The sequence below is a fragment of the Bos javanicus genome, chromosome 10, assembly GCF_032452875.1.
Source record: "Bos javanicus breed banteng chromosome 10, ARS-OSU_banteng_1.0, whole genome shotgun sequence".
NCBI lineage: Eukaryota > Metazoa > Chordata > Mammalia > Artiodactyla > Bovidae > Bos > Bos javanicus.
This window is the reverse complement of record NC_083877.1, coordinates 44,201,795-44,213,893: the sequence shown is the minus strand read 5'-3', so window position 1 is coordinate 44,213,893 and position 12,099 is coordinate 44,201,795. Positions and strand designations below refer to the sequence as shown.

Below are 12,099 nucleotides of genomic sequence, written 5' to 3'. Positions count from 1 at the left end.
TTATACTGCAAACTAAGCAAGTTTCAATGATCAATGCAAAGAAATAGAGGAAAACAATAGAATGAGAAAGACTATCTCATCAAGAAAATTACCAAGGGAACATTTCCTGCAAATATGGGTTCAATAAAGGACAGAAATGGTATGGACCTAACAGAAGCAGAAGATATTAAGAAGAGGTGGCAAGAATATACAGAAGAACTATACAAAAAAGATCTTCACGACCCAGATAATCAGAATGGTGTGATCGCTCACCTAGAGCCAGACACCCTGGAATATGAAGTCAAGTGGGCCTTAGGAAGCATCACTACAAACAAAGCTAGGGGATGTGATGGAATTCCAGTTGAGTTATCTCAAATCCTGAAAATGATGCTGTGAAAGTGCTGCACTCAATATGCCAGCAAATCTGGAAAATTCAGTAGTGGCCACAGGACTGAAAAAGGTCAGTTTTCATTCCAATCCCGAAGAAAGGCAATGCCAAAGAATGCTCAAACTACCACACAATTGCACTCACTTCACACGCTGTTGGCGCAAACCGTAAAGCATCTGTCTACAATGAGGGAGACCCGGGTTCGATCCCTGGGTGGGGAAGATCTCTGGGAGAAGGAAATAGCAATCCACTCCAGTATTCTTGCCTGGAAAATCCCATGGACGGAGGATTTCTTTCTAGGAAAGAAAGATAATTAACTTGATAGAGACTCTAGTCAAAGGACCAGCACCAACTTAAATACACGTATCAACTTTTAACTCTTAGTCTGACACAGACCCCTAGTCTATGGGGTCGCAAAGAGTCGGACACGACTGAGCGACTTCACTTTCACTTTCACCACACAATTGCACTCACTTCACACACTAGCAAAGTAATGCTCAAAATTCTCCAAGCCAGGCTTCAACCGTGAACTTCCAGATGTTCAAGCTGGATTTACAAAAGGCAGAGGAACCAGAGATCAAATTGCCAAAATTCGCTGGATCATCAAAAAAGCAAGAGAGTTCCAGAAAAACATCTACTTCTGCTTTATTGACTATGCCAAAGCCTTTGACTGTGTGGATCACAAGAAACTGTGGAAAATTCTGAAAGACATGGGAATACCAGACCACCTGACCTGCCTCTTGAGAAACCTGTATGCAGGTCAGGAAGCAACAGTTAGAAGTGGACATGGAACAACAGACTGGTTCCAAATAGGAAAAGGAGTACATCAAGGCTGCATATTGTCACCCTGCTTATTTAACTTATATGCAGAGTACATCATGAGAAACGCTGGGCTGGATGAAGCACAAGCTGGAATCAAGATTGCTGGGAGAAACATCAATAACCTCAGATATACAGATGATACCACCCTTATGGCAGAAAGTGAAGAAGAACTAAACAGCCTCTTGATGAAAGTGAAAGAGGAGAGTGAAAAAGTTGGCTTAAAACTCAACATTCAGAAAATTAAGATCATGGCATCCGGTCCCATCACTTCATGGGAAATAGATGGGGAAACAGTGGAAACAGTGTCAGACTTTATTTTTGGGGTCTCCAAAATCACTGCAGATGGTGACTGCAGCCTTGAATTAAAAGACGCTTGCTCCTTGGAAGAAAAGTTATGACCAACCTAGACAGCGTATTAAAAGGCAGAGACATTACTTTGCCAACAAAAGTCCATCTAGTCAAGGCTATGTTTTTTTCAGTAGTCATGTGTGGATGTGAGAGTTGGACTATAAAGAAAGCTTAGCACCAAAGAATTGATGCTTTTACACTGTGGTGTTGGAGAAGATTCTTAAGAGTCCCTTGGACTGCAAGGAAACTCAAGCAGTCCATCTTAAAGGAGATCAATCCTGAGTATACATTGGAAGGATTGATATTGAAGCTGAAACTCCAATACTTTGGCCACCTGAAGCGAAGAACTGACTCACTAGAAAAGACCCTGATGCTGGGAAAGATTGAAGGCAGGAGGAGAAGGGAATGACAGAGGATGAGATGGTTAGATGGCATCACTGACTCAATGGACATGAGTTTGGGTAAGCTCTGAGAGTTGGTGATGGACAGGGAAGCCTGGTGTGCTGAGTCCATGGGGTCGCAAACAGTCGGACATTACTGAGAGACTGAACTGAACTGAAACAAGTTTTCAGGCTGAGGAAAGGGTCAATAAAAGGAAGAAACCAAATATGTAGGAAGGAGATAGAATTATCATCAGAACATAGCCCCCTAGAAAGTAAAAAGAAATGAACTGACACGTTCCAAGTAAAGAGTTGACTTTGGGACTGAAAGAAAGGCTGTGCTAATACAACCTAGGAAGGGAGGAGAAGAAAATGAAGGGAGACATGAGACATTTTGAGGTGGTAAAGAATGAGGTTGAAGAATTCCATAATACATGCTGCTGCTGCTGCTGCTAAGTTACTTCAGTCGTGTCCGACTCTGTGCGACCCCATAGACAGCAGCCCACCAGGCTCCGCCATCCCTGGGATTCTCCAGGAAGAACACTGGAGTGGGTTGCCATTTCCTTCTCCAATGCACAAAAGTGAAAAGTGAAAGCAAAGTCGCTCAGTCGTGTCCGACCCTCAGCGACCCCATCCGTGGCTCCTCTGTCCATGGGATTTTCCAGGCAAGAGTACTGGAGTGGGGTGCCATTGCCTTCTCCGTAATACATACATTCTGTGAAAAACAAAAAGTGACCTGCAATGAAAAAAGGAAATGGGGGGTTGGATTTCATTGTTTTCATTGAAAATGCAGAGTGGAGTAAAAAAGTGAAATAAAAAAGAAAAGGATTTCCCAAAAACAGCAAAGTCCTTGCTGGTGTTGCAAGGACTCTGAAGTGAAGCCATCACCTCGGTTCCCAAACCCTCTCCTTCAGTTCTATTGCCGGGTGACTGGGGCAGAGGATCATGGGAAAGTATGACCCTGACAACCAGGCTGACAAGGGGACAAATGTAAGGCCAAAGAAACGGGGAGGAAGGGTCAACTACCCAGTGTTTCTAAATCTTTCAAACATTAAGAGCTGACCGTTTAAACATATTTGCCAAGAGATAAAAGGGCTGATTTTGTTTTGTATCTTCATTTCTAAGAAACATGTTGCCACTAGAGTTTGAGAACTGAGCTCTCTCTTTTTTAAAGTTTAATGAAGTCCTCTGGAGATTCTGAACACTGTATGAACATCGACTCCCATTAAACATAACTCATTTTCTTTAACATAAGAGTTTTAGGGAACCATGTATATTTCTAATGCTCTTACTTGAAAATCTGAATCCCAGTTCCACAGTGACATCTTTACATGTGAACAAATTTGAACACAGAAACATAGCATATAAAATGTAAACATTACCTTCTTCTTTTTAAACAAAATAATATGGTCTTCCAAACAATTTTTAAAGTGACAAAGTAGAATGACTTTCTCTAAATCTTTTCTCTACGATGGAGGAAAGTAAAATGGAAGCTGAATTGAGAAATGAGGTATTAATCAACTGTGCAGTTCCAGAAAGGTAAATTCTGGATCTATTTCATAATCCATCATCGAGGGGGTGATACAGGATAGGTTTGTTCCCAGGTAGTTTTTAGCTCTACCATTCATTCCATGATGTCCTAGCCTAGACTAGGACAAACACTTAACCCAGCGCTGTAATTCCTCTCTCCTATCTGGGTCTAGTAAAGCCAGTCATAGGTCTTCCCAGTAACTGTAGAATCAACAGATTTGCAAACTTTAAAAAGTTGGGGGCCATTAGCCAACCTCTTAGTACATCCACAGAGTGTATTACAAAAAATTAACATACACATTAACATACAATCTTTCAGGAGCTCTTCAAACCATTCAAGGTCAACATCTTCAACCACACCATCTCAGGTATCATTGCTGTTCACCAGAGTCCTCCCTAATCATTCCGCTCAGATGTCCTCAGCCCCATCCATACCCTGCCTCTCTGGTTTTGGAATAGAGAGTGAAATCTGTGGTGGAGAATGAAACACAGGGTTCTTTATTTTAAGATGTGAAATTTGGATTAGAATCACATTTTGTTAGTAGAAACTTCTCTCAGAATCTGTTGTCGTTTAACTACTATAGCCTCTTTCCAAGATTAACGCTATTAGAAAAAGTTCGAGAAAAATTTAGTACTGTAGTTGAACTTGCTACCTGTTGGGCATTTTTTTCTCCTGAAGCTAATGTGTAGAAACTAGAAGGACACTGAAGTGACAGGTCCCTCCTGCCTCTTTTGTGGCAGCCTGGCCAGCAGATCACTGGTCTACAATAAGGGTTTGAATTTCACTATCTGGTTCTTGATGTTACCAATTATCAGGATCTATGCAGATCTTCTTTCTCCCTTCCAGTTTAAAAGTTACTTTTGAGAGAAGTATTTCACTTGGGCAGGGGTAATATTGGTGCATGCAAGAGATTAAACATAAAATATTTAAGTCATGATCTTCCTAACACACCATGTTAAGAGATGCCACCATTTAAATACAACTTGAAAACAACCCAATTAAAAAAAAAAATGGGTAAAGGACTTGAACAGACATTTCTCTAAAGAAGACAACAAATCGCCAATATACACATGAAAAGACATTCAACATCACTAATCCTCAGGGAAATGCAAATTGGGACCCTGATGTACTGCAATGGAAATATGTTGTATCTGTTATATTGTGGTGCCTGCTTAGTCATGTCCGTCTCTTTGCGACGCCATGCCAGGCTCCTCTGTCCATGGAATTCTCCAGGCAAGAATACCGGAGTGAGTTGCAATTTTCTCCTCCAGGGGATCTTCCTGACCCAGGAATTGAACCCTCCTCTTCTGTGTCTCCTGCATTGGCAGGCGATTTCTTTACCGCTGGTGTCACCATAGTTGCTATGGAAAACAGTATAGTCATTCTTCAAAAATTAAACACAGTTACCATATAATACAGCATTTAACCCTTCTGGGTTAACCCAGAAAGAAGTGAAAGCAGGGACTCACACAGATGTTTGTAAACCCATGATCATAGCAGGATTAGTCACAAAAGCAAAAACAAGGAAGTAACCACAATGTCCATCAGCAGATTAATGGATTAGAAAATATAATATATACATAAAATGGAATATTATTCAGCCTAAACAAGGCAAAAAATTACAACATAGGTCACAACATGGATGAACCTTTAAGACGTTTTGGTAAATGAATTAAGCCATCACAAAAGGACAAATACCATACGGTTCCACTTATATGAGGTACCTAGAGTAGTCAGATTCATGAACAGAAGGCAGAATAGTGGTTGCTAGGGCGAGGAGGGAATGGGAAATTACTATTTAATGCAACAGATTTTCAGTTTGAGAAGATGAAAAAGCTCTGGAGATGAATGGTGGTGATGGTTACAACAATGTCAACATACTTAATGCCACAGAATGGCATACTTAAAAATGGTTAAAATGGGAAATTTTATGTTCTATATATATATTTAACTGCAATTAAATGTCTCCTGGAATCTTTGAGATGGTGGCAAAGATTAAGAATAGACTAACTTTTCCTGAGGCAGGAGAAAAAAGGACCTGAGTACCTACTATGTACCTAACAGGCACTCTCAAATCATACACAAAAGCAAAAAACAAATAAAACCATAACACGACAAACAACGATGAAAAAAATACCTTGATTATTAACCCTTCTTTACTGTGAAGAAAGCAAGGTTCATAAATTAACGTACAAGGTCAAGGAGCAAGAACTAGTGGTAGTATTCAAAGGCAGATTTGCCTGCCTCTCGAAGCCTGTGTTCTTTTCACTCCACCATGCTGTTTTCTGCTCCCACAGTTGTCTTTGAAGAGGCTTTGTGCTTTGACTATAGAGCTTTTATACTTAAAAGTTGAGCCTGCCTTCTGAAGTACGCTAAAAAAGTCAGTCAACCAAATGCATTCACTAGGAGCCCACCACGAGGCCCAGGACTGGCCAGGAAATAATGGAGTCGTGTTTCCACTCTGCCATTAGCCATATGGCAGGGGAAAAAAACCACACACACAATTAAAATTTCAGTGTCGGCTGACTCTAAACACTCTGAACAAAAGCAGTATGTCTTTTTATATTCTGTATGGCCAGAAGTAGTGGAAATAGTCCCATTTTACAGGCTAGGAGTTGCTTCATCTTTTTCCTAAACCTCCTACCATCATAGTTACTGATCTGCTGTTACTCATTCATGTTGTGCTTCAAGCTGGAATTTAACAACTAAGGAAATGTTTTGGGCTATGCAAAAATAGGTATCTCTTGTTCAATGTCTTTTTAAAAGAGAGCAGGGGGTTTCTGGACTCCCCTGTGCCTATGACCCAAGGTTTCATTTTCTCACTCTTTTATGGAACACAGAGAGAAGTAAGGCAGATTGTCTCCACATCCCCACACAAAGCAGGGTGTTGGCATTACCTAGTGAATCCAGACTGTAGATGAGTAAGTACCAGAGGATGAGTCCCATTTTCATTCATATAGCCCAGACTCCCAACTTTCCATTTCATGACAGGCAGCTTGAGCATATAGCTCCAGTTAGGGGCATTCTGGATCCAAGATCCACCCAAGACTCTTCTTTGGGTAGATGATCTTTACGTATTTTACTCTAGGAGACATACAGGAACTGGAGCCATGGAATACGTGGCATGACTTGTTTTGCCCACAGGTTTGATTAAATTCAACAGATCTGTCAGAGGAGCTCCATGGTTCAACACCAGTAATACTTTGCCTGTTAGTCATCATAAATAAGCTCAGAAAATTAGACATTTTATTCCTTAAGGACCCAAAAATTCTTATTTCTGAAATGTGCTGTTACCCCACATATTTTGAGAAGCCAAATCAATTTCATAAAGATGACATTAAAAGAAACTTCACAATTGAGAATAATGATAAAAAAGGAAACATATATACTCTCCATGGCATATTTAGTATTTAAAACCCACATTTAAAACATTTATGAGTGTCTAAATATGACCTTTTTATTATTTTTACTCCACTATAAGCAGTTCTTTCTTTCCTTTGAAAATGTATCTCCTTTCATTCTAAAAATGCAAGACAAAACGTTTTTATCAATGATCATTTATTGCTTAACCGTACTACTTATTGGAGACAAAGGTTAATTTTAAAAATCAGGCTATGTTGGGATATTAAACTCTTCCTCCTACATACTCTGTGAAAAGAATCTCACAATTTCATTTCTAATCCGTTAGACCTATTTACTGCACTTGTATGTATCATTCACAAATATGAATAAGCCAGGGCCACAGACTCTCAGTAAGAAGACCCATTGCTCAAGAATATCAAAGAATAAAAATCACATTCTGATTTCACTATTTTGTCCATGCACAGCATATGCAGGTAAGGAAACAACTCCAGCAACACTTTAACATGTTGTCCCTCACTGAGGCTAATATGTACCTTGACCTAGAGCTGAGTAAAATCTATATAAACATAAAATCCATATATACACTCCTATCTGATTCTAGACAAGTTAAACTCGCCCCACTCCTTTGAGAAAGGATGCAACTTTAGGATAAGAGCCACTGGCAACTGATAGCTGTTTCTAAGGTTATCCTGAGAGCAGCTGCAGAGACACCGTTTTTTAAATGGTAAATACTGCCCCTCACATACGCAATTCCAGCCTTTGTTGGCAAATTCTGAGTACAAAAGGATTTACCCTCCCCAAACAAACAAACAACACAGAAAGCCAAATCACAATCCTTATGCTGCAAGACAGGCCACTCCAGTGGTCTGTGTAAGAAAGATAATGCAATTGACATTTTATACCACTTACACCCCTGAAACAGGACTGCGACGCTCAGATGGTCAGCCCACAGCTTCACAGCCCCCATTGATTTCGCCTGGGCTCTGCTTTTCTTACAAAAGAACTCTGCAAACAGCTTCTTAATATTTAGCATGTTTTCCTGATGAGTCACGGAAGCTAAGCACTAATGAGGATTATTTTTTCAAACCAAGGTGTCACAAATTTGGTCCTTCTCAAAAGTCCTCCTAACAGAACCCATCCTGATCATTTCCTCCAATCCCCGAACAATGTGCCTTTCTTCCCTTCGAAATCTGCCCTTAAAACCGCTGGCGGTGGTCATTTTTCCCACTTAACAAGGAGCAACACGAACAGCGTTTCCTTTACCTTGGCTCCCGAGGCTGGTCCGAGGAGAGTGGCTTTCCTCCGCCCTCCGCGCCGCTGAGTGCAGGCGAGCTCCGGCGCAGCCCGCCCAGCCCAGCCCCGCAGTAGTAGGAGCTGCCCACTGAGCGGCAGCCGTTGTGTGTATGTGTAGCAGCAGCGCCTGCAGCCCAGGGACTAGTCCCCACCCAGCTTTGTCTTCAATCATCGGTCTTTATACAGGAAGCAGCGCATCTCCCACTTCCTCCTCTAGCTTACTGTGAGCTGCTTACTTCTTTCCCTCTCCTTCCATTTCAGGGCACACTGGAGCCCTTTCCCAGTCTCTGGGAGATGTGACTAGAATCCTCTCTCCCCTTTTGTTCCAGGTCCCTTTGGTCCTGTCTGTTCCTTCCTCCCCCTCATTCCCTCATGCTTTCAGCCCCCTTCTGCACACACAGTCTGCTTTCTTAGCTTGAACTTGGTTTGTTGCTGCTGCTGCTGCTGTTGTTTTGAGGGGTCCGCAGCCCCTGACCACATTCTGCCGCTGAGATCCAGTGCCAGCCTCCATGGCTTATCCTGATTTACTGGGGTCCCTACCACGCCAGCGAGCTGGGAGCTTGCAGCTTCTTGCTGAAATACTTCTCTCTGTGGCCAACATTCCCCATGCTTCATTTCTCCAAGGCCCCACTACGTTGAGCTTTGGCTTAACCCATGTGCTCAGAAAAGAATGGCCCTGATATGTATTTTTGTGGGGCATAGGAGATAAGCCAAGTCCTGAAATGCTACCTGTGACCTGGTAGTGGAGATGTATTCCCCGAAAGATTCCCAGTAGTCAGAAGGAACGAGGTGGGGCTGAATGCTGGATCTTCTCACTCCAGAAACAGAGCCCTCTGCCCTACGCTAGCAGGACTAAAAGGACCCTCACCATTCTCTCGGCCTTTGCCTTCACTTGAGGAGGTGGTGGAGTGTTAGCAATAATGGGAGAGACTGCAGGCAGTCTGCCCACCAGTATTTGAGTCCAAGCTGTCATTACTGGCTATGAACTTGGGCAAATTATTTAACCTCTATGTGCCTCAATTTCCTCATCTGCAAAAATAGAGGTGATTAAAGTCACACCCCACGGCACTAGTGGTAAAGAATCCACCTGCAGATGCAGGAGACTCAAGAGATGCAAGTTCAATCCCTGGGTCAGGAAGATCCCCTGGAGGAGGGCATGGCAACCCACTCCAGTGTTCTTGCCTGGAGAATCCCATGAAGAGAGGAGCCTATCAGGCTATAGTCCATAGGGTTACAAAGAGTTGGGCATGACCGAAACAACAGAGCGCAGAGTCATACCCCATAGCAGAAATTTGAGGATTAAATGAAATGATGCACAACATAATAATAGTATTTTCCTAAAACATACGATATGTTTGACATATAGGAGCTCTTTTTATTTTTTAGAGGACACAAGCTCAGAGATGGTGAGTAACTTTAGCAGTCAGCAGCCAAACCAGGACCCCACTTGGTTTCCTGATTCCCCATGGTTAGTATATTCACCACTAAACCTCATTGCTCTTGGGGCTCTGAATTTACTCATCTTGTGAGTCATTCTTCCTCATTATGAACACAAGGTGCTTTGGAGAAACTACAAATTATATACATGTTGAGGGTAGGGGTGGGGGGAATCCTTCTAGTGTTCAGGCAACATTGTTAAGAAACCTCTTCTCAAGAATCAGTGCTTGGAAAGCTAATCTTCCTGGGCAACAGTAAATTCTCAACTCTACATTTTAACCCAGCCTTGCCTCACCCCTCTAGCAAGTAAACTAACAAGGAACACTGGAAAACTAGGGCTGATGCAGGATAACTCTATCATCAGGGAAGTCACCAGGTGAGCCTTCCTATCCCACCTAAAGGACCACAGCACATTAGCCTGGAAGATACAGAATTCAATTTCTATCAAGTGTTCCGAGACAGTCCCTGAGATACCCTTTGTTTGGGTTTGATATTCCATGAATAAGAGTTTGCTTATTTCTTCTACCTAGAAATCCTTTTTCAAAAAGGGCCCGGAAATCAACTCATTAACATCAGAAAATTATGAATGGATTGTTTCAAGATTTTAAATGGGGAACTACTTTTGAACCACCAATAACCAGAACTGTAGCAGGAGAGGATTGCATTAAATCCCCACAGCCTCCTATAGCCCAATGATCAGACATGGGCTACCTCCAAGTCAGGAATCCTGGTGCCAAAGGTTACTGGAAGCTTTTAAATGAAAATTTAAATATATATGATATCAAGTCTAAGAAGAATGAGAAGCACAAGTAAGAATGGTTGGAGAGATTATTGAAACAAATCTTTGGTCAATTTTAAACTAGCAGCGGATGCTGGCATGAACTCTGGATTCAAACAGGTCTCTTTTTCTTAGTGTTGTTTAAATCATCTCTGCCACCCTTCTCACTTCCTCTCTCTTAACCATGAGAGTGGCTGGTCCTCATCTTTATGTCTACAGAGAGAAATCTCTTTCAAACACTAAACCCTCTAGGAATTTGGTCTGCTGCCTTCTGATCAGTTCTTCCATCTCTGGCCCCAAGAGAGTGGGTTAACCTGCCCATTGCTAGACAGTAGTAACCAATCTCTCTTCAAAGCTAAAAACTAGATTTTAAGATCTTTTTCTTTCTGTCATTAATCTCATTGCTTTCAACTGATTCGAATAGCTTCTTTTTCTGGAGAGAAAGAAAAATGGGGTATAGATGGGTCAAGAGAGAAGATTAACCTAGTTCAGAGCTCTTAACACAATCATGGGAAATATGCACACTGAGTCTGCAAGGTGTCCATTTCTTAGGAGATACAATTACATCTCACCAACAAAGGTCCGTCTAGTCAAGGCTATGGTTTTTCCAGTGGTCGTGTATGGATGTGAGAGTTGGACTGTGAAGAAAGCTGAGTGCTGAAGAATTGATGCTTTTGAACTGTGGTATTGGAGAAGACTCTTGAGAGTCCCTTGGACTGCAAGGAGATCCAACCAATCCATTCTAAAGGAGTTCAGCCCTGGGTGTTCTTTGGAAGGAATGATGTTAAAGCTGAAACTCCAGTACTTTGGCCACCTCATGCGAAGAGTTGACTCATTGGAAAAGACTCTGATGCTGGGAGGGATTGGGGGCAGGAGGAAGAGGGGACGACAGAGGATGAGATGGCTGAATGGCATCACCGACTCAATGGATGTGAGTTTGAGTGAGCTCCGGGAGATGGTGATGGACAGGGAGGCCTGGCGTGCTGCAATTCATGGGGTCGCAAACAGTCGGACATGACTGAGCGACTGAACTGAGCTGAACTGATGACATGTTCACACCATCAGTAAATGAACATGAGTCTATACATAAGACAGAAGCCTCTAAAGATGCTTCAACAGTCATCAGTGGCTCTGTTTGTAGGCATGGATACCTTGTACTTTTTACATTTACTTGGCAGAGAAGGTGGTAAGGAGGCCATGATTTTGGCCTGATATCTCTACTGTGTTATCGAGCATTCTAGCTGGATGCTCCTTGGAGTTCTTTAATATCAGCATTTCCCAAATTATATACATTGCCTCATCCAAAGCTTGTTCCTCTTTCTATATTCTCTATTTCATGCCGTGAGGACTACAAACCAGTTGCCCTCAGCAGGAATATAAGAACAATACCAGAACCATCTGTCTTTTCGACCCTAAGTCTGGTTTAAAGTTCCTCATCCTTCATGCTGCTATGTCACTTCAGTCGTGTCCGACTCTGTGCGACCCAATGGACGGCAGCCCACCAGGCTTCCCCGTCCCTGGGATTCTCCAGGCAAGAACACTGGAGTGGGTTGCCATTTCCTTCTCCAGTACATGAAAGTGAAAAGTGAAAGTGAAGTCACTCAGTCGTGTCCGACTCTTTGCGACCCCATGGACTGTAGCCTACCAGGCTCCTCTGTCCATGGGATTTTCCAGGCAAGAGTACTGGAGTGTGGTGCCATTGCCTCTCCTCATCCTTCATACCCACCATGAAACTAGCTCTTCAGCCAAACTCCTCCTGTCTATTACCCTGGCCAATAAT

General features: G+C 42.4%; 1 protein-coding gene across 4 annotated transcripts in view; it reads right to left on the bottom strand.

Moving 5' to 3' along the window:
- The window catches only part of GNG2 (G protein subunit gamma 2), a 129,432-nt gene extending 121,192 nt beyond the window's left edge, over positions 1-8,240 (bottom strand). The window contains exon 1 of one of the 4 annotated variants that reach the window (XM_061430983.1): positions 8,075-8,240. The gene's annotated coding sequence lies outside the window, so the exon portion shown is untranslated. Of the gene's footprint in view, positions 1-511; positions 664-7,720; positions 7,813-8,074 lie in introns of those variants that run through there. The other 3 variants (XM_061430980.1, XM_061430982.1, XM_061430981.1) reach the window with 3 other exon arrangements.
- Between the last annotated feature and the right edge of the window lie 3,859 nt (positions 8,241-12,099).